General features: G+C 38.0%; 1 protein-coding gene across 3 annotated transcripts in view; it reads right to left on the bottom strand.

The window, feature by feature from the left end:
• The window catches only part of LOC146435489 (pulmonary surfactant-associated protein A-like), a 287,765-nt gene that overhangs the window by 56,701 nt on the left and 203,896 nt on the right, over nt 1-27,168 (bottom strand). For all 3 annotated transcript variants that reach the window (XM_085064065.1, XM_085064066.1, XM_085064067.1), the window contains exon 3: nt 11,295-11,392. The gene's annotated coding sequence lies outside the window, so the exon portion shown is untranslated. The remainder of the gene's footprint in view (nt 1-11,294; nt 11,393-27,168) is intronic.

The raw sequence follows: 27,168 nt of genomic DNA, 5'->3' as shown, positions 1-27,168 counted from the left end.
TCCTAAAGACTGACAAATTTTGTTGGAATACAAGGCAGGCTGAGACTATTTATGTTTTCAGAGTGCCACAATCCCATGCTGACAGTAAAGCCATGCAGAAACGGTAATGTTAAATACAGCTTACTGCAAATGCAGGAAATATTTTTGGATTTTATTATCTATACCTCTGAGGATTTGTACCAGAAACCTACTGCTAGGAGAAGAGTAAAAAATTGCTGATGTATTACAGCATTAGGATTGTGTTAGTTTATGAAATGCATTTCGTAACCATGGGTACTAAACAATTTCATAAGGATTTCACATCATCTAAGAACTATAAATAGACTTGGAAACAAAGCAGGAGCTTAATGCAATATCCACAGGTTGGGGAGCAAAATATTCTTTGTAACGTAATTTATTTCTTTGTGTTCCAATGAGCATTTTTAAGGCATTTATGGAAATACTATAATTTCTTTTCTTGTGAATATCTTCTTTTCTAGCCTATCCTGACCATCTCTTGTGACTTGATCAATCTGAGCCTGGGTGATAATGAACCGGAGTGCAATAACAAGCTCTCACTCAATGTATTTAAATTTTAGAGGGAAGAGTGCAGAATAATGTATACTAGCCAATACTAAGGAAATTAAACCAGGTGAAAGATGCATGGAATAGAGTAAATGATAAGTGTTTGTTCCATGTTATAACTTTTGTTTTAAGCCCTGCACATTTACCTAAAAAAATGCAGAACTGAATTTCTCATGAAGACAAATGGACAAATATATTAGGCAGTTCACTACCCAAATTTTGGATGATTAACATAAAGACAATTCAGTTAATCAAATAATTAAACTCATGATTTAAAGCATTTCAAAACAAAGCTAACAATAAATTAATTTCAGCATTGCAGCTCCTGAAGAGAGCTTAGAAATTCACTGTAATACAGAGAGCTCTGCTTTAACAGAATAATGGCTGCTATAATTATAACTTCTATTCATATTTTAGCATTCTCCTTTATCACCCTCACCTCTCCTTTCAGTGTCTGTGCTTTGAGATGAAAAAGCACTTGTAGGTTTTTGGGGAGACTTCTCCCCAGTGTAAACAAAAAAAAGTAAAGCAAAATCTTGTTTCAGGGTTATTTAGACCCCACAAAGAAAACTCTTTAGCCTCACAAGCTGAATCTGTCGTCAACTTGGTGAATATTTCTGATGAGCTGCTTACTCACCTCTTTATTCAGCCTTCTTTCACTGCAGTATGGCAAAAGCCATACACCTGGATATTTTCTATAAATGAACTCCCATCCAATTACAGACACCTCAGACCTAATTTCAAGATATGCTTCAAGTCCAAACAAGCCAACCTAATGGGGTCTGTGGCATAATATTCAAACTCAACTGAGAATCAAAGCACTAGTGCACTGGGACTTCAACCACAAGCCACAGTTCGAGTTCTCATAATTCATCATCTGTTAATCAAATCACTCCAAGGCTGTGGCTAGGCTGGGTGAAATAGCTGGCAGCAACACTTGCTGTGAAGACAAAGGCTGGGAACACACAGAGCCAAATCCAAGCAAATGCTCCAGCAGTTCTTCCCTGTCAAACTAATTCATGTGTGCTCAGTTTTTAATGAGAAATTCTTGATGAATTTAACACAAATGGCTATTTTCTAAAGGCTAACTAGCATATGGATTTACACTCGTAAAGCTGGAGCTAATTATAGATGTTTTTTCATGTGTTTTGGCTACCCTTATCGTTAAAATGGAAAAATATGTACAACACAACATTAAGGCAAAGAAGTGTTTTTCTCATCCTAGCAAGACATTCCAGTTATTAGATTTCTTATTTTAAAATAAAACTCACCAGCAATCTTTTCTAGCACTGGCTGGCCACCGCCATCAGCGTAACATTTTAATTGTCTAAAGAGGATTTTCATTACTTACTTGTTAGTATTTTAAAAGTTTATATTTTTGAGGGCTTACTTGGACTGTGCAGTACAGGAGAAGGCCAGGAGCACCAGTGCCATCCCACTCCAGAGGTGACCAGGTCATTTCCCAGCCATTTTAGTGTTTCCCAGATGTGCCTGGGAATGCATTTTGGATCATTAGCCAGAAATTACTTTTTCATGCATCAATATCTTTGTGACCATAAAAAGAAAACTTCTGAGAACAAGGGGGTTTAAACAAAACTTAACAAATCCTTATTTTATTACAAAATTGTGCTTGGCTCAGTATTAATTAGTAGGCATCCTCATGGGCAACATTGACATTCAAGATATTATTGTAGTCTAATTAAGTTCCAGGACTGAAGTCCAGTGCATAGAGGGCTCCTACTTGCACACCTTTATGCAGAAATGTGTCCATTTAGGTAGGAATTTGCCTGAGGTTATGCTGAAATTCCTCTCCCACCTGCATCTCCCACAGACTTATGGAGCACTGCAGCCTTAGGGAGAAATTCAGGTTGGGGAAGTCTGTCCAGCTACCATGCTCATGCCCACACATATGGCTACAGATATTCTCTTAACCTTACTGCACACATACCTGATGAAAGACACTCCATCTCCACAATACCCATCTAAAAATCTGATTCCTTCTTTTCATTATTAGATACAAAATTGGTACACTGCAATTTTATGTTCTACAGGAAATAATATGGCCATCTCTTTTTAAAAATAAAACAAACTTTTAAATTATAATTTAAAATTTCAATATTTTTGAGGTAACTGATCTTTCTTTTGTGTGTAACAAAAAGCTATATTGGTTTTATTAGTTTCATCAAAAACAAAGCTAATAGAACTAAAAATAGTTTTTAATAATTTTTCTCTTCCTCCACCACCCTGATGCTGCCCAGAGGAATTCTGAGCAAAGGACAGGGGAAAGACAAGAGGATACATTGTGGATTTTGCCACTGACAGCCTCTTGGGTGTGACAGGCTATGCCTCTACTCCATGCCTCAGAACACAATTCCTTACACAACAACAAGTGCAGATTTTAAGTCTAACTTCAAAATGTGAATTACCATGACATCCAAACATTGTTTAAAAGGAAGCACATAAATAGCACAGCTTCCAGTACAGTATCATGAAAATCTGCATTTCACAGAGCTAAGCTAACAAACTGCAAAATGAAAGGAAAGTGATTCCTGTCTTAGCTCTTCTTAGAAAGCCATTTGCAGAGGTCCACGCAAGACATTAATCTCTGTGGAAACTTAGGGTTCTCTATTAAAATTTGGTTTCCTATTAAAATTCAAACTCAGTTTTCTCTTCCACATTGTCATCCTTGGGGACTGTTTTGACTGTTCCAAGGGACAAGCAGAATTTCCACCACTGCTCTGTTAAATTCCTGTTGCAAGGATGAATAACTCAAAAGGCTGAAGCCGCCTACTGTTACTGTGGTTACCAACGTTTCCTACTCACTGAATCTGTATATCAGTTCTGTTCCAGTCTGCATAATTCGAGCTTCTGTTACTGGCAAATGGTTTTTTGTTTTCTATCTTCTGGAATGCAAACAACAAAGTACTGTGTACCTTTAAAACAGTCTTTGAGTTCCATCCTCTGTCCAGTGTCCCAGGCTGCACCCCATTCTCACCTGTTATTCATTTCAGGTGTTTCCATTTATTCCCTCCTACTCTATAATTCCAAGCCCTACAGAAAGAAAACATTTCTTGCAGTGGAAGGAAATTAATTACATCAAACAGAGAACATGGAACATTTTCCAGTCACACATCCCCAAGGATGTATACTGTGTACCCTACAGGAACAACAGAGCAGAGAAGTCTGATATTCTGAGCAGGTACCTATTAATTGGGCAAAACCTATTCTGTCAGGCTAGTGCTTTCAAGGAGCACCAGACACTCTAAAAATAGATAATTAACTCTGAAATGGGCCCATTTTCCTCCTTCTAAAAATCCTTTTGGTGAACAGTAACACCAGCAGCAGGATGGCACTGCTCCTCTGCACTGTTTCGATAACAAAACTGGACATTGTTTTACAGAATTCAAATTGGCAGCTTTACTCCAGGCAAATGTGTGGTTGGACCAAGGTACAAAGAAGTTATTGATGCAAAGCCATATCATAAGTCATCCTATGTTACATTTCTCCACAGATGATAGCAAAACCAGTAGAGCAGGATTCTGATGAAACCAAATAGTGCCTTTGATACTGTATGTGCTTTGCAATTGCTCACGTTTGAAAAATGCACTGCTGGTCCCACTAGGAAACACACACAAATATCCACCTAATATAAAAGTGCAACAACTTGAAGACAAAATATTTGAGCAGCAGTTCCTTGCCTGCATTTCCTCTTGTATTTTTTTCTCCATAGAACATATACACTGTCTGAATCACTTTCTTGGGATCCTTTAATATTAGCAACCACTCTCCTGAGCCTTTAAAGTGAAGCAGACTCTTGAATCTTGTCAGGGTTTAATCAAAAGTCATCATACTTAATTTTAAAGTATTGGGTTTTAATTTTTCCTTTTAAATCAGCACTTTTTCTTTAAATTTAAGGTTTTATACCCACAGGATTTTGTTTAAATATTTTACGTAAATTAATTCAAAGGGAAATTGCTTGACCTTAGGTTTTTTAATTTGCCAGAGATGAAATAATTTTAACTGTCTTAATGCAAAACCTATGTAGATTAACTTTAGTCCAACATGTAGAGCTCAGGAAAATGCATTTCTGACTTTGGAACAGGGATAAAAACCCAAACCAAAACAAAAGAACCCCAAAAGACAGTCCAATAATAGGGATACATTTTCACCACAAAATTAGGGGGTCATTGAACACAGAAGCAAATCAAAGAATTGCTGAAGTCCTCTGTTTCCAGCACAGCTGCTACAATACAGAATGAACCTAGCTGGTAAACTCCCAGGAAACCTTCATTGGATGAATTAGAGCCTCCAGGGTTCAACGCCATATATAAATTAATGAGGTCTATAAACTGTGATGAAAGATTAGCCTCTGTTTGCCTCCTGGTTTAAGAAGCCACTGAGAAAGGAGCACATCAATGTTTTTGGGAACATATCACAGGGCATCAAAGCAGCCATTCTCAGCAGAGAGGAAGGAAAGCCCCTGCAGTGACAATGCTGCTGCCCGTGTGCCTGGGGACAATCACATCTATTTATTGCAGATCTCTCAAACCAGTGGGGCTTTTCAAAAGCTTGGCCTGGTGAATTTCTGCAAGCCTGTCCTTCCACATGATGTACTGCCAGGTTTTTGATATGAAGTTGAAACAACACTGTCATTTCCCTTGAATAACTTACACTCTAAATTGCAAAACCAAGATGGGCAAGAGCCACAAGGACTGGTGGCAGGCAGGGAGAGCAGCTGAGTGGGACAGAGAGCTCCTGTGCAGCAATGGTGCAAACACAGAGGGTGTTCCAGCATTCCTAAACTGCAAAGGCAATGGAGCACAAGGTGAAGGGAGATCTGATTTGGAAAATTACGCCTCTCTCATTAGACTACAAGGTAAGTCCATGGGATGCTCATCCCACCTGCCTCCCAGCCCTCTGGAGTATATAAATCTCTATCAATTTTAAAAAATACGTAGAAGAATTGCAAGAGTCAATAGTTATACAAAGAACAGGACAGACCAAACCCGGCTTTCCCAAATTTTCCTAATAAAGTCTTGATTAGATGCTCACTGTATTCAAGGAACAATTGTCTAATGAAAACTAACAATTTTTTATGCCATGTCTACCACTGTATGTTATTTCACTGTTGAAAAACCAATGTATTTAAGGTGATATTAGCAGCAGACTGATTTTTAATTTCTGTTTCAAAGAAAAATATGCAATTTTAATTCCATTTATTTTTGCAGTGCCTTTTTAGCTCAGCTCTGACAGAAAGGAAATCAGACATTTGGAGAAATGAGCTAGGTTGATTGAATATTGATAAGCCAATTTTTAATTTATCAAGGTTATCTAGAGGAGCTAACCCAATGCTGCATACTAACAAGAAATATCAACACACTAAGTGGTGTGTACAGTGAAATATTTCTTTGGGGAAAGAGCTCTGGAAGGACTGTGATTATTAAAATTAGAACCATACAATGGGGATAGGAAGGGACTTCCTAGGGGGAAATTAAAAGCAGGTGACAAGTGTGACAAAGAGACTGAGATGAATAGGTGGCAAATTTTGTATTTTGCACTGACTGCAACACAAAAACCACAACAAATGAGCCTGGATGAGAGAAACAGAACTACCTTTGTGAAAAGTAGAGGTAAAATGGCACAAATAATGCTAATGTTTCACTTCTCCAAAAATCCACAGCAAGCCAGGTAATCGTTACAGACCTTACAATACACACTCCACACTCAAAAACCTGCAAAGGCTTGGCAGCTCTCTACTAAAAACAGTGTCTGAACAGCTGAGAAGAAGAAAGATAGCATATTTTTCAGTACTGGGATTCAAAAAAGAGCAAAGTGTACAGCAGGAAGGATGTTGCCAGAGGAATATATAAGATTTTGGAAAACGGATTCCTCTTTGACTCATAGCAGAAATTTAATAAAATTACACTTTATAGCTATACTGGAGCAATATGAGATGTTTACACTTGTTCATTGGAGAGAAATAATTAGAATCCTTAATTTCATAGATTTATCAATCATTTAAAAGCAATGTGATACTCAAGTGAACATCACTGTGGGCAGGAAATACTTGATATAAAGCTTTTTCCAGGATTTCTTCCTCTTGTGAAGCTAAAAGTACTGAGGGCTTACTGAAGAACTTTGTGTTTTAGCTCCTGTCAGCAGTGGAACTGTGGTCCCTCACACTCCCCTGCCTGACCCCAGCCAGGGCAGGCACAGCTCAGGGTGTCTCCTCTCCACCCTGACTGCTGCAGCACTGAGCAGCAATTCTCCACCACAGCTACAGCAAGATCTGATTTCACAGATGACTTCCCTTACTGCTGTCCTGCATAAACCAAGAGTGTCTGATGGAAATTTCCTTTGTAAATACTCGCTTTTACATCTTTTCTTTCTGCAATCTTTCATCAGTACCCATAAAAGCATGGGGCATATGGACACAGATAGCATCCTCCAGACTTGGACTTTCTACTCCTTTCAAAAATTCCTCACATGTATTTCACTAACGTTCTCAGTTACATAGTTTGCAGCAGATTAATGCTGTAGCTGCTTTACATTTCAGAGACAGATGCAAAAAAGGTTATTAAAATTTTCCCCCATATAGGAACATCACTTGGGTAGGCTCAAGAGAACCTATGGATCTCCCAAACACATTCTGATATCAGAACAGGCTATTGAAAAGCTACTTTTGATTCTCTCTTAGCACCCATCTGCTATATTCAAAACTGGTGACAAGAGTTATAAATCCACTACTGTTTTTAAAAGCTTACCTTTACATTTGCATACAAAAAAATTGACTTTATTTTTTCTGAAAATACTGATATTTCAGATGGTCACAAAGGAATAATGGTGTGTTTCCTACCACAAGAGCCCTGAGCCCACCCCCAAAACACTAAAGCAAATATTTGTAATCAAAATCTCACATTTCAGCAAATAATTATTAAACAGGTTATTAATGGAGAGGGTCTAAAGCTACAAATTTGAGGCAGGTTACAATTTATTGCACTCAATGCATTACGAATATACCCATCACAGTAATGATAAATGACAAAGACACTATTATACCTTAAGAAAAGTAAAAAAATTCCAAATAAATAGTGTAAAAATACTTTAGATTCTGTAAACTATTTTATATCTTTATATCAAATTATTGGCATAAAATTTTTTTTGTGCTTGCATAGGATATATATTTTTAACTTTTCAGGTGAGAGACTTCACTGCTCTAAATTTGCATTGTTTCATGCCTTTCAGAGAGGATGCAATGAGCATAACGAAGCTGGAACTGATGGAGGTACAATTTGCATTTGATCTCTTCTGAATGACCCATAGAACTGCTGTGGTTCAATTCCTCTTATCTCTCAGACCACATTAATTGGAAATAGAAATCTGAAATATTAAATTGATAATGCACAGCTTTTAATTTCCTTCAGACATTATCATACAGCATCAATGTGCACAGCTCTGAGGATCTGAAGATCTCTGTGTGAATTAATGAGGCATCTCTGTATCTGCATGATAAAGATGGACGGCTGTGACAACGTTTACATCTGATACTATTAGAGCCTCTTCAATGATAATCATTAACAAGTCCATTAATGAGAGCATATTTCCCTGAGGCCCAATGGCCATTCGACACTGTAATCTAAATCTATACTCTCCAGAAACTCCATTAGAAAGCAATGAAGTAAGTCCCTGAACTATATAAAGGTTATCAGCCACATTATCTCACTGAGCAAAAAAAGATGAGGGAGACTTCATTCAATACTGGCAGTATAGAAGATTAAAGTGTGCAATGGTATTTTCTCCTAAGAAATAACTATGTTACAAATAAACTGGCTGAAAAAGCCACATTCCAGTGGCTTCAAGAAACTCATACTCAGACCCTTAACTTTCAGTAGATTGTATTCCACTGGAATCACATAGTTCAGAAACTCAACATACTGATTAATACAATCATCCTATAATAAGGTTAAAACTCAAATCCTGTTGGCTTGAAGTCTGTATCACAATTTACACAGATTTGATTGAAATAAGAGCTACTGCAACATGCAAGTCCTTATTCACCAGTAGGTAAAATGACACTTCAAGAAACAGAAGAATTACTTTCATTTCAAAATTATTCCATTATAAAAATACACTCATCTATCTCTTTTCTGTGAAACTGGTTTTACCTCAGGCCTAACAGTGATAATCATTCACCATACAACAGACATCTGAGGCAGCAGCTTCAGAGCAGCAAATATTGTGGACAAAAATAGACAGCTGTTCCCAAGTCCTAATTCTTATGACAAGAATGAAATGAGAGGGCATCACTGCTTCAATCTCTCCCTGAGCTAATCTGGGAGTAAGCACAATTTCAGACTCCTGGACCGTGTACTTGGTATCCTTCATCTGTGTCAAATCAAAACTTAGCTGGAGTTAACAAAATATGAAGTCCTCCTGTAAATGCACTTTTGAGGAGGAATGTTTTGTTTCTTAAACTGCCAAGAACCCTACTATTCTTTACTATTCTAAACTAATACTTTACTATTCATTATTATTATTTAAAGGTCTTTCATGAAGGCAAAATTTCCCAGAATGTCAGCATTATGTAATGCAAAATAAATTATGTCCAAAATAAAAAGAAGTACGGGTTGGTGTATGGAAGCCATGGGTAGATATTGCTGAGAAACAACCCTATAGCCTTCATGTTCTCTAATAAACTAGCCTCAATTTACCACAAATCTGCCCTGGCCATGGTGGATTTTGGTTTTGCAGATGAACATGCATTTATCTTAAAGCATTACAGAAGCTGAAAGATAAATGCCAATAAATGACTTGCATATATTGCAAAGCAAACATAAACACCTCAAGAGCTATCACTGATCATTCAATGTTTTTAGGATTATGTCTTTTTTTTTTTTTGCCCCAGCAATAAAAAAATCTATTGATATTTAGAAGTTATTTATATTGTTCCCTTTATGTTCCATGAGCAGATCTGACAGGAGACTGTTAGCACAGGTACTGAATACTAAAACCTCTTCATATTTGTGTCACACTCATAACAAGCTCTGTGCTTTCTTAGCAAAATGAAGTGAGAAATAAAATAAGATCTTTTTTGTCTTTTCAATGTTTCTGTTTTTCTTCTGTTTCTGTTAGAAACAGAAGAGTGAACTAGGTGAACACTCAGTTTAACCCCATATAGGAATTTCTGTCTGTAAAAGCATTATCTAATTTGGAAGAGCTTTGAACCTCTTCCCTTTCCTCTTAAGTCTCTCTCAGATGACCTGGGAGATGACATATAATATCTGTATCTCTGCTTAGTTTCCTTAGCCACATTACAATTTCAAGGCTTCCTAGAGGGAAAAATATACTTAAAAAAATTCCCTCATTTAAATACTGCTCCAAGCTGGGAAAAAACCCCATTTTGTAAACAGTCATGTGAAGAGTATATTAACTTCTGAGCTATTATTATTTTTTTAGAATTTAACATTTAGGAACAGAACTTGAAATTTCACATAATATGTTATAATTTACTCAGTGATCATCAAGGTCACTTCTAAGCAACTGCTCATGAAATATTATATACAGAAATGTAAAGCAAGTTCTGTGTTATAAAATACAATGAAGCATTTTAAATTCCAAATCCCTTCTCCCTCCCTCCAAGGGAACAAATTATTTTTTCCTGGAAACCAGCATGCTGCTAGATTCAGACTCTGTTTGCCAAATCTGAGTCTGAGTGAATGTTTCACAGCGAAGACATAATACCTTGGAAAGAGAAAACACACATAACGAACCTGACAAGAACAGCAGTGCACACAGGGCTTAGCCATGGGAACAAGTACTGTGCCAAAATTAATCACATCCAGAAAAGTACAACTCCTTCATGTTCATCTCTAGTGCTTGCCAATGGTGCTGACAACTTTGAACATGAAGCAGTATATTAAGAGCTTTTTTGAAAACCTGCAAAAACATTAAAGAATGGTGATAAGTCTCCTCAGACTCAGCTCAAGCAATAAATGGCAACGGATTTTCTGAGACACACTGAAAACCCTGTATCAGCACACAAAGTACTTGATCCATATTTGTGATAATTCGCAGGAAAGCTTGAATTCCAAGTCCTCAGTGAAACATACATTTCCCAGTATATTCAACCACCTGCAGAGTTCCAACAATGCCAGCTCATCCTTTATTGCACTGGCTGAGCAAAACGTCAGGCAGAGCTCTGCACCAGCACTTCTGCAAACCCAGTTGAATTCAAAGTCTTGACAAAAGCATTAAAAATCTCCAGCAAAAACAACCAAGAAAAAAAACAACCCAACTTACTACATTTCCACTATACATAGCATATAAAATTTTTGTGATATACTGAGCGGTATTTGCTTCTCTTGGTAAATCAACTTTTTTTTTTTTTTAGTGGCTCACAGGAGCCTCTGCAAACTGCCTGAAGCAACATTTTCCTATGTATAAACATCAGCTTGGGACTTTCAAATCTAGAAAGATCTATTGAATCATCATCACAAGACAATTTCTCTTGTATTTTACATGCACAATGGATCACTGCCTTCCAGTTCTATTGCAAGAAGGACATTAACTGTTGTCTGTTTTCAGGATCCATGACATTCTGCTCTGGAGTCTACTAATGCATGACTTGTACTACTGAACCATCTCCACGAGACTTGGCATCTTCTTAACAAGACTGTCCTTGGCAGGAATGTGGATTTCATGGTAATCAAATAACAGAGGTTTCTAATTACCTCTGGACAGTTAACCTCCATTGATTGTTCCATGACTCCACCACATCAGGGTTTCTGGAAATCACTCATCACAGGCAATCTCTCCAAATAGTATGACTCTGCAAGACAGGAAAGAAGCCCATTTCAGTGACTTAGCAATAATAACGAGAAATACACAAAGTGATGAAATGAGAAAGAATATATAATTATATACAGATTTGAAAGAAGGAAAATAGGAGAGAACAGAGAAAGTTAAAGTGGAAAGGCAAAACCAGGTAGAAAGCCCTGGGGCAAATGTAGGAATGACTATTCCCCTTGCTCATCTATAAGCAGAACAGTAGCATGCCAAATATCTAAAACTAGATATATACACAGGAAGTACTATGCAATACCCTGTTCTCTAGTCTTCAGGACCACTTCAGAAGTCAGGATGAGGCTTTTCCAGACTGCAAACCAGAGAGGAAACTAGGTTCCATAGACAATTGTTCCCTTAAGTGTGTAGATTTTACCAGAAAAGGGAAAAAACCCAAAACCCGAACTTAAATGCGATTCTCTAGATTAGCCTTTCTGGAGCTTCATGCACACTTGTGCAAATCACTTGGCAGTCTATTTTGGCTAGAGGAGTTAGCTGGTTTTGGCAGATCACAGTCTCAAAAAAGCTTTCAGTAACTTTTGTTAACCTCTCTGTATGTGCTTATAAATGAACCTTTTCTCCTCCTCTAAGTACCAGCAGTATGGGGGGCACGCAGAGCTTCAGACAGGATTATATTTATCAAGGCTGCGGCTACAAATAATATTTTTACAGTCTGAAATGTCATCTTAAAAATCTAAACACCTGCAAGTCTCTGATATGGTTACATCAATTGCAATTCGCTCAGACAATGATAAACTGTCAAATCTGTTGGGTTTGTGCTGTTTTCCCCTTATCTTCCCCTTTTTTAGAATCTCTGACAGCTTTACGGGAATGCATTATTCCTTAGGAAATGTAAGATCTGCACAGTCTTTCCAGTGAAAGACACTATTCACGAGTTCTATAGGCAGTAAAAAAGAGCTGTAAATGGACTGAGCAATTTTCTTCCCGGTTTCAATGTGAGGAACAGGTAACAGGAGATGTGCAGAGCTCCCTGCAGATCCCCTCCTGGTTTTGCTCCTGGCACACACTTGCTGCTTTGTACTGGGGAAATGAAAGTTGCATCATTTTGAGTGCCTGACGAAATCATGAGGCAAGAGTGATTTTATCTTTTGTGCTGGGCTTATTGTGGTATCTCCCAGCTCAGTGGTGGTCTGAAGCCACAGTTTCTGAGAACCTCCTGGCCACCACAGAGTGCATCTGAACTTTTAAATCTCAGAGCTGCTGCTATGTTTAAGCAAGTATTCCAGTTAAAATATTTGTCTTCACAATTAATTTTCACAATTTTTAAGGGAATTTTGGCTACTAATGAACATGCACCTTTCCAAGTCTGGCAGAGAAGAGAGATATCAGACAGCAGAAACCCTCCTTCCAGATGGTTAGGTATGAAAACTTGGAACAATTCTGACTTCTGATGCAAGACCTAAGCTGAGGTTTACTTTTGTCTGAAATTCAACCTTCCTGAAACTCTAGAACTAAATGAAGTACAAAGCCTATGTGAAAATCTCCTGAGATTTCCTGCAATTCTGAAATTTATAATGCAAGAGCGCTTCAGAGAAGGATTAGAGTACTAATCTGGATCTCAGAAGCACACTCCAAATACCAAGTAAAAAATCGTTATGCAGGCAGATGGCAAATTTTCTCATTCTCTTCCCATTTTTAATTATATAACTGATGCAAGAACTGACTCTCACACAGGACAAAAATGTTGTCCTACAGAAAAATATATTTTTTAAACCACCTCTACCCTTTTTTGATGTAATTGGATTTCAGAGGGTTTCTAAGATGGGAAATATCTTTTTTTAAAATGAGCTTAAGTTGTTGGTTTTTTAAAATTCAATATATGTCTAGAATTACTTGAAAATTAACCTTTGCCCTAAGGTTTTTTTAGGATGCAAAGAATTGCATCCTAAAAAAACCCTTCCTAGATAGGTAGCTTCTAATATTTCAAAAGAGCAACTACAATGTGGCATAATTGCAAGGGATAGTTCGATAGTATGCAGAATATAATTACATGGTATTTCGTATCTGAGTCATCCTAGGGATGGAAATGGAAGGAAGCAATAAAAATTACTCAATCACAAGCTTAAAATATTCTAGCCAATAAATTTAAACAGCCAACAACACACTTAACATGTATGTAGTACAGGCAGCTCCTGGTAAATAATGAAGCACCTGGCAAATAATGTTAATTCCTTTGCACCTAAGTTAATTGCAGATCCCAGCAAGCAATCAGATATGATTAAATTACATTTTTGGAAACTATCACATGGTTCAGACTGAAGGAAGATGGCTTAAAATAGACCTTCAAAAGGTAGCACTAATTAGGCAAAGTCTTAATTCAACTCTTCTCAGCTTCAAAATTGCAGGGACAAATTCTCCTTTCAGAACACCACGTGAAGAGCAGCAGCAATCACCAGGACTGTAGAGGTAAACTGAAAGCAGGATTTCAACCTCCCATGGAAAATTTCTTTTGACCTCATTTATGCTCCGGAAATTATTACATAAACAAGAAATCAAGATTTTTTTTTTTTTAAACTGGGTTTTCCCAGTGCCTTAGGGCACTGATCCTAATTCATTAAAAAGGCACTAACAGAGTGAGGGAATGCTGAAATACTCTGAAAAAAAGAGGCCTAAGAAAACAGCTAAGCAAGCAGCAGTACTTGAGAAGAGATAACAAGAAGGGAGAGCAAGGAGATGGGAGGTCAGGAATCATTTGGGAAGATTTTCACTAACACCAAATGCATGATGCTCTATTATGCCCATATCACAAATTGCTTTATCTCTCTCTCTTTCTGACATCTCCTCTAATCCAGGCCCTTTTCCCATTTGGGTTGAAGTAACCTGCTCCTCACTGACTTTCTTAACACTCATCTCATTCTTATTTAGTCTTGGAGCTCTCATAATTTAAATTTTTCATTGTCCCCCTTGGTCACCTCAGAGACCTCCCTCTACCTCCCATTTCCATTTCTAATCCCATTAGAGACCCCAGTAAACTACTGAGCTCAAAAAAGGCCATGGATTTCACCACGGGACCCTAACACACAGCAAAGCCTATCCTGAACTTGAAGGACCTCCTCCTTCTTCTGCTGTAAAAACTCAAGCTTCTGTATATACAACACCATAAAACTGAGTGAAAAAAGATCATAGGACAGCAAAAGTAGGTTTATGTCACTGAAAATCACAAAAGACAGCTTTGCACACCCAACCTAGACAGTGCAACCATGCTGTAAAAATCACTATTAATAATAACCACATTTTTTCCTGTTTGGTGCTCCAGGCCATTGCAGCCTACCTAAAGACAAGAGGCATGCACCTTAGGCAGAGAGAAATCTCAGTTCACACTCAGAGTCTACATAATGCCATGGGATCTTTCAGTCTTTTGTAATTGCCAGGAAAGAAAAGTATATATGAAACTTTCAAAAAATGTACAAATATATGTTATGATTAACAGTATTGTGTACATGCTGAACATTGAACAGTTAAAAAACTGTTGAACAGAACATTGAACAGAAAAAGCCAGGCATGTTTGTGTTTTTAATAATATACTAGTAATACCTTTCCCATTTTTCTTCTTCAACAGAATAAGTTTTACCACACCAATACTTTATCTTGAGTAAGAGTTCATATAGTTTAACAAAAAGAGCTGGGAAATGTTAAAAGAAAACTGAAAATCCCTGGTTTTGTGAGTGGTTCTAAAAGCTCAGGCACTTGGAAAGCAGCAGCAACCAACTCATTTACTCAGTATTATATTTTTCCTCCTGTAGCATATCATTTGTTCATCAAATTTGTATTACTGAACCCCAGAGTGGAATATTTCAGATGAAGAGAGAAAGGCCAAAGTGTGGGTGGATAGACACCAAGTGCTTGTACATGCCAGACTGCCTGATCAGTAAAAAAGGAATTACTCATAAATGGGACTTCTGAGACAAATATTAGGTACAACTGTGCTTCCTGTAAAAAAAGAGAGAGACAGCCTCCACTGCATTCCAGGTGGAACTAACCTTTTTTCTGGTTTCCATGACTCATCCAGCACTAGCAGAGGGCCTGATCTTGCCAGATATATTTTTAGCAGCTGTGAACTTCATCCTGACAGGTCACATGAAAAAGCACTGATACTCCTACATTAAGCAAGATCACTTACTTAATGTAATTGATATGCTGGAGGGGGATCTAGAGGAACTCCCACAGGTCCCTCATGAAAATTTATCCATCAGACTGAGGGAAGAATGGATGGTGTCCTTGACTTAGGGTGAATCAATTTCCTTTGGATGCTCCTGAATCTTTTCAGTACGAGGCACTTGGAAGTCCCATGGGTAAAAAAGTATTTCTGAAGACCTTACTGTTTGGGTTTTTTTAATGGACTGATATCATCAAACGCCAGTATTTATAAGGCAGTTGCCAGGAGAGAAAGATCTAGAATCCCACAGGGAAATATTTCATCATGTACCTGCCTTATCTGCTAGAGGTATAAATTCTGATTAGCCCAAATTTTGATACTAATGAGGAGCTTCCCTTCTCTAGCATAAACTGATGTACTACTACAAATATATGTTAACATGTGTCATACATTAATATATGCTAGCTGCCCTTCTTTAAAGTATATACAAATACAGACACCCCTGAAATGGTTACACATATGCAAAGATACAAATAAGTAGAGTAAATAGAGGGTCTCCTACGGTGATATCTGCAACTCTTCTGGATTATCTCTCTTTCACTCTTTGAAGCATTCTCATATAACTCATTGGCTCAACACAGAGTAAGTATTTTGAGCTTTGAAAGGTGTCCTGATCAGAACAACAGCAGTAGATGTGCAGTGGCATGAAAACCACCACCAAAGAGAAATTAATCAAAGTAAGAGTCTGAGGAATAAAATTGATGAAGAGATTTATTCAAATGACCTCTTTTTTTCAAATACCATCTCTCTACCTTCATAAGAAATACAGTATACATCCATCTGCATGTGCAAAATCATGGAAGGGTAAAGCATTTTCATATCTTGCTTTGAAGCCAAAATTCCCATGTTCATTTTGAAGAACACTATATATCAAAGTATTACATGACTTGACTGCGATATCTTCCAGAATGAGCACTTCTTTTCAGTTTACACACACAAAACACTATGAAAACTCAAAGAGAAACACTCAGAGAACATTGCAGCTGCCCCATGAACAGGCATGTGTGATGTGTGTGTCTCCTACAGAGCAAGTCAGAAATTACAGAAAACAAAGGTAATCTCCAGAAAAGTCTCCTACTCTTTGAAATGAAGTGTAGTGATAGTACAAGCATAAGATGCTTCTTACTCTATGACAGTGGCTTTTGAGCCCTTCATTGATAGCTAAACTTAAAATTCTGTGTCCAAGCCAGTGAATTGCCCTTAATGAACAAACCACACAAAATCAGCATAATTACAACACTGTCTCCAATAAAGACATGTCATAAGACACATAACTGCAATAGCAGATTACAGAGATGCACCAGAAACAGACTTAAAAAGACACATGTATATATAAATTATTGATCTTGTCATTCTGCACCATGGGCTCAATATTGCTCTGCTGCAACTTCCTACATTTTCCATCATAATCTTCTGTCACTCCCAGTACAATTTATCCAAGGAGTGTGCTTTTAAATGGGAAGTACTTGCTGTTCTTAAGCAAGAATCCTTCCAGGGACTAAAGAGATTGGAAAGTTTTACAGGTGAACCATCAGTACAAATCTAGATTAAATCAACTAATGGGATTTGGTTAGCAGGACTTTAGGGAAGCTGTGAGTTTCCCTAAAGTTGGGTCAGTCACACACATGCACACACACACCTGCAGACTGAACACATTTGTACCTGAAACCAGTGTGTTTGCTTTGCCAGAAAGGCTAGTAATTGGACAGGGATGAGAAACAGCTATTCTCATATTTGAATCTTTCCTTCAGCTTTATTTATGAAGAACAGAGGCACAACAAAGAGGAAAAACTTGAAAGGTTGGCTCCCGTTTTAAATCAGGTTGTGCAACAAAGCCTGTAGAATTGCTATTCCAGTGACTTGCCTGGACACTGAATCCTTGCTTTGAAAGCTAAGATCAGTATCTGTAGCTTGTAGCTTTTTTTGCAATTTGTATTCAATAGAGCAACCAGAAACCACTCCCTTGAACAATGCCTGGTCTTAAAAAAGGGGATAATTCATTTGACACTGGGCTATTCTCCAATAATTTTTCAGTTAATCACAGGGTTAGTCCGCCTTATTTATACGACAATATATGTGAATGATAAAGTAGGTCATACTAATTACAGCAAAAATAAATTAGTAAAAAAATCTATTTAAAACTAATGTCTAAAAAATGTAACAAAGTTGGAATTCAATAATATGTGAATTGTCTAGTCAAATACAACCTGCTCTCACTCATAAGTGTGTTTACATTGGCTTAATGCCATTTATTATGGACAAAATATCAAATATTACAACACTGAAAGCAATAATTTGATTAAAATAATAGCAAAAGAGAATTCTAAACTCTCCTGCATGGGTTCATTTAGAAGAATTTTATCCCTATTGTACAGGGGAATATTACCAGTACAGATTTTTTCTTAGGTAAATACTATCAGTTTCCTTGAAGGTCACTCAGGAACACCCCTGAATACATTTGGTTACAGAGGGGTTTGTAAGTAAACAAGAATGTGGAAAGGACTGCCTGGTGCTCCATGACAGAAAGGGGTTTTAACCCATAGAACTGGAGAGCACATTTCAGTTCCTTTGTAATGTGTGACATTGAAAAATAGCTTGGTTGTAGCAAAGCCGAGTTCCTTACCACCTGAAGAAAAAAAGTAACAAAATTATTTCATCTCTTATCCACCAATCTAAAAAATTACACTTCTAGAGAGAGTTCTAAATTTTTTTAAAGTAACTTAAAAAAAATACTCCAAAGCAACCCCTTAGAAATCCACCACTTTTGTCAGAGCAAGGTAAGAGATGAATAAAAATGTTAATCAGTATCAGACGCTGATTTATTTATGTAGCATCATACAAAAAAGGTATGAATCCCCTTAAATACACAGGTGCTGCTTCCTGAATTCCTCCTTGTTTGTACTGCCAAAGAAGAGATAAAACCAGCTGTTTGAATCTATGCCCCAGCATAGAACTAGGGAACCAGGTTTAAATCTATGCTTTCTTTCTAAAATATCTGCATATTGGCCCAGACTCCTTCGATTTGCTATCCAATTAATCAACAATAACATATCCAGCCACCAGAAACTGATGCTGAGAAAAATAACTTAATCTTTAGAATAAGCCCTTGAGTTAAAACATTTGTTAGCTAAATAGTACGATGCCATGACAACCCAAAACAAAATTGTGTGCAATTTCAAGCTCAGAAACTGAATTAATTTCAAAACAATGAAAAATTTTATGGTGAAGGACATTACAAAAGGCAGAAGATCCTGAAGGGTTGGTTTAAACCCCAAATATTTATCTTGCCTAAAATCAAAGTGAAACAAAAGATTTCTTGCCATATCCCACCATCCAGAATTTGCTGCCTCCACATGACAGCACTAAACTCAGGACAAAACACCCAACATCAGCGTGGTTAACAAATCAGCTGCACATCCACGCAGAGCCTGTGAAGCACACAGCCTGCTAGGCTTGGTGTCAGGAAGGTACAAATCAGTTCAGCACCCAAAGCAGCTGCAGGACTCTGGCAGCAGGCAGAGAGGTCTGTCCCTGCAGAGCGTGGCTGAGCCAGCAGCACACTCAGGGGTGACACGAGCCCTGGGAAGGGCAGCCACCCTGACACCTGATGCTGGCCTGGGCTTTTAACCTGCCCATCTGGCAGGTTTCCTTGGTGAAAGCGGTCTGCTGTCTCCACTAGCTCAGCTGCTATCTATGAATATTTTAACTCTCATAAAAAATACATTACCTCTACCCTGCACTCCTGACTCTGCGGGGCTGCCAGAGGCACGTGTACAAGCTACCTAATTTCTCTAAAGAATTGCAAGAAACACCGATTAAGAACCGACCTGTTTGGGTCATTTAATAGATAATTTTGGAATGTACTTGGTCATTCACTGAATGATAATGATAAGCTATGTCTTGCTGTAAATTTCATGTGATGACATCACTTTCTGGTGCTTTGCCATCTTTTCCCTCTGAAGAAGAGGTATCAAGACTAGGATTCTCCTGCGATTCCGAATCCAGACCCAACTGTCTCAGCCTTCCCCAATTCTTTGGAAAAAGGAAACCAATTTAATCTCTGACCTGGGACAAAAGTTCTTTAAAACATTTCTCATTCTCCACAACACCATCGCTTCCATTCACTCCAGCTCATCTCCTGCCTTATCACTGGCTCTCAAGGCTGCCTCCTGGATTTACCAAACCTTTAGCTGCTTTTCTCAGCCACCTTGTGCAGTCACTCCTTGACAGTGTGTTTATTACTGCTCATTAGTTTGAAGGGTTCTTGGGCTCTTTACCTAGAAAATTTCTGTATATGTAACTGTAGTTTTTTTTGTAACCCATACATCCTGGATTTTCAAAAAGGAAAAATTTGAGGCACACTATCCTGTATGAATGGCAGCTGCACTGTGCATTAATTCACTTACAGTGGGGTTCTTCAGAGATGAAAGCTAAATGCATAACTTAAGAAAAAATTTAGTAGTGAACACTATCAAGAAGATATGCTGTATTAAAAAGATGACACACATGCTCTAAGTTTAATGTATTAATTTTAAAATGCTGGTGATTATAGAAGACTTATTGCACAGCTCAAGAGTTGGAACATGCTATTAACATGGGGAAATTCCATTAAGAAAATAAACCAGAATCTTCAGTAATAGATATGTACTATACCACTTTTTTCCATTCCTTCACTTTTACATTAGCATCTACCCAATTGCTGCACCTCACAAGACAGGCAGAGTGTCAGATATTGTGCAAGTGAAAGCAATCTAATTTCAAAAGTGTCTGCTATTCCCTTAGGATTTTTTATTTCTCTTTTAGTCTTCTGGGATTAAAACAGCTTCATGCAATAAAATTGGCAGTCAGCATGCACAACCAGAGACAAATCACCTTTGTTATATCCTAACATGTTACAGAGGCACGACCAGTATTGAAATATACCAAAGCCATGGCATAGACACAACAGTCTGACTGAAACCTACCCAGTTCTTCAGCTGACTTTTTATCTAGGAATACACTTTATGTTATTAAGCTATTTTAGTCCTTTCTTTGGAATGTCAATGCTTGTTCTTAAGCAGCTTCATATGGAATGGGTTCCATAAAATATCACTGGTCTTGACTTTCCATTAACTTTGGTTCACAGCCCCTACTTTCTAGGACTGATAAATTCAACTTTTACTGCAGTGGTTGTTTCAGTCCAACCTGTGTAATAGCTCTATTTTTTTCCCCACAACTAGTTTTCTGGTTTTGGTATTTTTTCCTACTTTTGGAAGAGCACATGTTTTTCTAAAAATAACTTGTCAAAAATCATCAACCAAGAAATAATTTTAATTTGACAAGTTCTCCATTGCAAGCCAAACAATGAAAAGAAGTAGCTGTTATAACTGGTTGTATCTAAATTGTTTAAAAAATACAGAAGTGGGGAAATCCTAATAAAAAATGCAACATGTCGAGTGGAAAAGGCATGTGCCAAAGAGACCCTTGCAGGCGTTGACTCGCTAAGAAAAAGATTTCTGTCTTTCCCCTCTCCATACCCCCTAAAACACATTGCTATCCTTCCCAGCTTTATTCTCTCCTTAAATGATTTCCTTCTTCACTGTGGCCACCATGGACAGCTAGAGGGGAGTTGTTTTATTCCTTCACTGAGATCAGCAGGCTACAGAGGAAAATGAAGAGGAAAGGGGAGCCCTCTCCTCAAAATGGGGAGGAATAATTCCTCTCTGGCAGCAAGTCAAGGAAACAAAATGGGTAGGTTTAGGATGTGGAGTCTCCATCTGTACCTCTGGCAAAGTCCCAGCTTTACCAGCTCCTTCAGCAGGTAACATCAAACTATTAAGTTAGGACCACTGAGGGAGCTGATCACCCCAATCACAGGAGTGGAGAAGAAAGGGACAAGAATTCCACAGGCAATACAGAAAATTGTTCCCCAGGAAGAGGAGGAAACATTCATGACATATTGGCCTCCCCTCCTTCAGCCCATGGAAGATGTTTACCCAGTTAAATGCCAGCAGCCTCGCTCGCTTTGTGATTCAGTGAAACGTTGATGTCAATAGCTGGATTCTGAGTGTGAGAGAAATGTGTGCTCCTTAATAAGCCTGACTTTTTACAGCTGACCTACTGTAAGGTCCCACAGTGCTGTGCCCATTAGTCTGCAGACAACATGTTCAAAACACCTCTGCTGCCAGCAGAGAGCTCACAAATTTCCATCTAGTAATTTCAAAAGCAACACATTTATTCCTTGAAGCCAGCTGACAAAATCTAGTGCTTTGACCTCTAGAAAGCATGCAGCAAAAATTACCACAAAAACATGGCATAACTAGAAAGATGTAGCTAGAAAACTGATGTCTGGACTGCAGGGACAGCATGACCCTTGTCCCTCCTGGAACAGCCTGTGCTGTCCCTCTGCCCTTGGATGGTAAAGTGACAGCTATGTGTCTGCTTGTTCACAAATGCAGTCCCCGTGGCAACCATTGCTTCATATTGTATCACAGAAAAACGTTAAAAATATGAAAAATAGGAAAGGCAAAGAGGTTAGAAAGCGCTTTTGACAAAAACAGTTTCATACTAAAGCATAAACACATATCCTAGAGTGTAAATAACACAATGAATAATGGAAGATGCACTGTGGGGCAACAGCAGGGAAAAGGCTATTAGACACTTTGGCATGACTAACATAGCTCATGGTTTATACATGCTTTTTGCCCCCAGTGTCAAATGGGCAGGTATCCACATGCCCAAATTTTTAACAACTGTTCCTCATACGACTCCTCCTGGGCAGAATTAGGAATATGGCCAAAACCTAGATGAGCAGGAGGAAAAAAAGCTACATTTCTACTGCCAGAGGGGACCCAGAAAAGCACAAGGGTGGTTTGGGTAGTCGGGCCAGCTGAAGCCAGGAGCAGAGCAGGTGCTGCTCTCCTCACCAGCTGACAGCCACTCCCTCCAGGGCCCTCCGCCTGGCACCTCCAACAGACACCAGGGTCTCATGCTCAGAAATAACAATCACTGGACCATGAGCCTCTCTACCATGCTGAAGTGTTTTCCATGGTTCCCTTTCCCAATAATGGCAGCTAGGGCTGTCTAAGGCTCACAGCCATTGTGAGTTGGCAGCCCTGGATCCAGTGCTTGCTTCCTTCACATGAAGCTTTTTGAGAAATACTGGCAAGTGATGCCAAGAGAAGTTTGATTGGCACCTACCATATTAGCCTTTTGCTGAGTGTTAGAAAAAAGAGGAAATACAAAGTTCCAAAGACTCTTTCTATGCAAACCTCATTTTTCTATAACTTTTAATGAGTTTTAAATAAACCTGTTATCAACAGGCGTATTATACATGAATTACTGCGGAGCATTAGAATTAAACTCAAAATGTGTTCAAAAAGATAAAACACGGCAGCACTATTGGCTGTCACTTGTTACACTGAAGTGCTGCACTCCTTCTACAGTACCATCAAAGCTCATCTTCTCATTACCTTTTATTTGCTTTACTGCCCTGTAATACATTTACATAAAGAATAAAATGTCATAACTTCACACATTGTGAACGGGATCTGGATAACAAGGCAGGGAGAGTACCTCTGCACATTATAACGGAGAGCTCAAAAAAGATTGCTCTGAAGAGGAAAGTTTATCATTGCATTTATTCATCAAATTCAGGGAAAACATATCACATCTTATAGGAAGTGGGCAGTTCTGAAACATTTGTTGGGCTCTGGACTGTATTTTATCTTGCTCACTCTGATGAAATTCACAGCAAATCTATTTAACTAATTTTGTGTCACCTTACCCACAATCAAAATTTTGTTCAGAGGTACAAATTCCCCATCAAAATGTATTGATTTCTTTCCACTGAGATGTGACCTACCAAAGACGACACTAGACAAAGATGTCAAGTCCAGTACAATTCTTAGGTATGTCACCACACTGGCATCCAATTCAAATTCCTTCTCAAATGAAGATCCTCTCTTTCTCTTCCTAAAAATTTACTGATATACCAGGATCAATACACTAGGTACACAGAATTTTAAAAAATAATTATCAACAGCTTTCAATACCACTATAGCACATCACCTACATTTTCATTTGTAATTTTACAAGACAGTGAAAAAAACAGTGCCACCATTACCAATTCAAGACCACTTTTGCAAAGTGAACTGGACAATCCTCAGGTACCAATCAGTATCTTGGTTTGACACTAGAGATGAAAGACAATGGTACAAGTGGTCATAACCTGGTTTATGGATCACTAGTTCAGTTGTTCATTGAACAAAAGAACTCTATCCACCTGAATCACTCAACTTCCTCCCTGTAGGACAAGGATGTCCATTCTGGAAACATGGGAAACCAAATGCTACTTTACAGTCTTAGCCACAAGGAAATAAATGCTGATAAGAGTTTAATTTCACAACAGCATAAATCCTTAAAAATTCCACTGCCTCCAGCTGTAGAAAAGTGACTTGATAACAGAATCTTTTTAGCTTATTACAGAGCATCAGTGACAGAAGTCTTCAAAGATTAAAAGGGCTGCATTTTGTTATTACTTTGCTTGCACCATGTCTATGGACAGCACTGCCCTCTGCATCAGAAGAGATCTTGAGAAAAGCCTCCCCACTTTGAAGAGTTGCACGCAGTAGATGAATTACACACTAATTAACATTGTGACAGATGAGACACACACGAGGTTTGTTTGGTTTTCTCCACTTGTTCCTAAAAGCCACAATTAGCCACTCGTCAAACAGACCAGCACTAGACTGTACACTGCAATCGATGTACAGATATCAGCTCTCACCTGTGTTTTTAGGTTTGCTATTTCAGGCAGAGTTGTTTGGATTCCTTCTTTTTCCCAGTGGAGATATCAAGATGGTAAACCACGCCCAGTTTGGATTAGTAGTTAACGACTCACAAAATTATATCTGTACTTCCTATATATGCTAGAAGATCATTTGCGTGCATATGTTTTGAGGACGAAATACTCTTTTTCTACCTCCGAAACTATGTATTTCCAGGTCTGAGCTGCATACAAGAACAATTTCCCAGAGCCTGCAACTTCTCTTTTTTTGCTTCTTCTTCATTTAGACAGCCAAGCTCTCAGTGTTGACTGCCTTGTCAGACAATGAGCAATGGCTGCAGTTCTGGAGAGAACAATTATTTTGAACCAAGTTCACAGAAGTCAGCAGCCTGAGCTGACTACAGACAAATGAAATGAATGCTCTCATAAAGGTGGTGGTCTTCAAAACCTTCCCCATTCACAAGATGCAGTGCTGGCTGGCAAATACTCATGCCCCTACTTCATGGAAATATGTCAATTTTATACTTTAACTAGGAAAATATTTGTGGCCACAGCTCTGTAGACACATTTGGTAAAAGAAATTAAAACTGAATGCTTGTTTAGACAAAATTCTGTTATGCAAACCTTAAGTAAAATGTTGTTTCTCTTATAGCATAGAGATAATAAATGGCAGAAGACTAAAGGTGCTAAAGAACAGAACAGTCTTCAGGCCAACATATGTATCTATGCCACCAAATTCAAGAGGAGGAGATGGGATTAAAATAGTTCTAACCTCAATTATCTGAGCTGCAGGAAAATGAGTTGGTATGGCTAGTGTATTAGTCACTTCATTAAAAACATCTTCCTGAGCAAACACATTGGTAATTTTCAAGACCACATTCTCAGAAGCTTTGCTCATTTTCTTCTACTCTTGCTCCTTTAATTTCCAGCTAGCATAGACATTTTGTATCTACCACAAGGTGAACATTCAATTCACTAATGAGAGTTCAGCTTTAATGCATTACCCCTTGTGCCCCATTGCCAAATTTAAATCCCAGCTGGATATTCATATTCATGATGAGATTGCAATTTCATGATCTCTGCTGCACTAACATGAGAACTTCACTTTTAGCAATAAGCAAAGAGGTTGCAAATTCTCTCTATAAGCATCTAAGATAGTAAGGATCCAAAAAAATTTTGGATTTCTCAGGGATTTTATAAGGAATAGAAATCATTACATTAAATAGAAATCATATCTTAAATTTATAATTAATCAAAAAAACAGGATTTCTCAGGGCTTTTATAATGAATAGAACTGTTCAGATGAAGAACTTTTCTATACACAAGTCATTGTTTGTAATATTTTGTATGAGTATTGCTTTCCAGTGAAATTTCTACAACATTAACTTGCCGGGGTACCAATGAGTCAAAGATGCTGTGAAAGCTTTGCAATGGTAAATCCTATAGATTTAAATCTTATAGATTTCCTACTACATTATCCGAAAGGATAGCTGATATGCTACAGTTACTCTGGCTGATTGCTTTAAGTTACTAATGCATCAAATCTGAGTTGTGTTTTAATTTTCAGACCTCTCAAAGTTAATTGTAACTATAAATTGTAATTGGTAAATATTGAAATTTGGATGATTTATTAGACTGAGATTCTCAGACTGAGTAACTGAGTTTAGAACTCTGTGTCTAAATTACATTAGTGCTATGCCTTTTCTTCTTGAAAGAGCTAAAGTAGCCTGCAATCATTTATTTTGTGAACAAACTTAAATACCAAGTATTTATAATCATCCTGCATGAACTGAAGTCTGCAAAGAATCTCCCTTAATTATGCATGGAGCAGTCACTGGTAGGTAAGTAGCTTTTAATCAGAGATCTGATTGCCAGTTTTTTGTACCTGATCTCTAATGAATTACCCTGTTATATGTTATTCCCCTACACACTTATTGGAGGATATAGCATACTTTATACCAAGTATCTTTATGCTTCATTTTACAAAAAGGAGAATCACAGACAGGATTTGTTACATGTGATGAAAAACTGTGACATTTGTGTTTCATTATAGTACCCTTGTCAGAAGAGCAGATCTGGGAGCAGAAGTAGCCCAGCTATAAAAACACAGAGTAAATTCAGAGAGGGCAGCAGCAATTACTATGCATAACACAAGAGCCAGTGTCTTGTCAGAGCCATGGATGTAGGTGATAAATTACATTAGCAAAGGGTTGAAAAATTGCCTTTTTAAAATACAGTAGTAGCTAAAAAGGGAACTGATCCTAACTAGATTAGATCCAAACACAATGGTCTTCTTCAAATTAATGATTATGGCACAACACAACATTAAGCCTACCATGTAGGCCTTACTAGAAATTAAAATAGTCTGCCTTTTTGCTGTTTAAAATAGACAGCTACAAAATATATTTGATTTTCTCTGCCTAATATTTGCCTAGCCTCTTCAATATACTAGGGAGCTGAAAGGTTGCATCCAAGCTTGTTTCATCTTCCTCTTCCAAAATCCTCAGTTACAGAACACCCCATTTTTCTCCTCAAGATGCCACACACTCAAGATGCCACTGTAGCCTGTTGGGCTTGATAGGATGGCTTTCCTTCTTGTTAGAGAACCAGCAGCTCTTCTGTCCTGACTTTTTTTTTTTCCCCCTTTTTGCAGACTATGATTTGCATTTGGGCTGGTTACCAGGGTGATTCAGCAGAACATTTCTGCAGCATGTCCCCAGGTCTATTATATGAACTGATGTAATTTCCCATATATCCTTCTAGCAGAATCACCTGACAGCTCCAAGATGGGAAGATGGTGCTCAGTCATCTTTATAGA

This window comes from Lichenostomus cassidix, chromosome 6 (assembly GCF_008360975.1).
Source record: "Lichenostomus cassidix isolate B80296 chromosome 6, HeHo_3.0, whole genome shotgun sequence".
NCBI classification, from domain to species: Eukaryota; Metazoa; Chordata; class Aves; order Passeriformes; family Meliphagidae; genus Lichenostomus; species Lichenostomus cassidix.
Note: the sequence above shows the minus strand (reverse complement) of the source record. Positions and strands in the feature narration are given on the sequence as shown.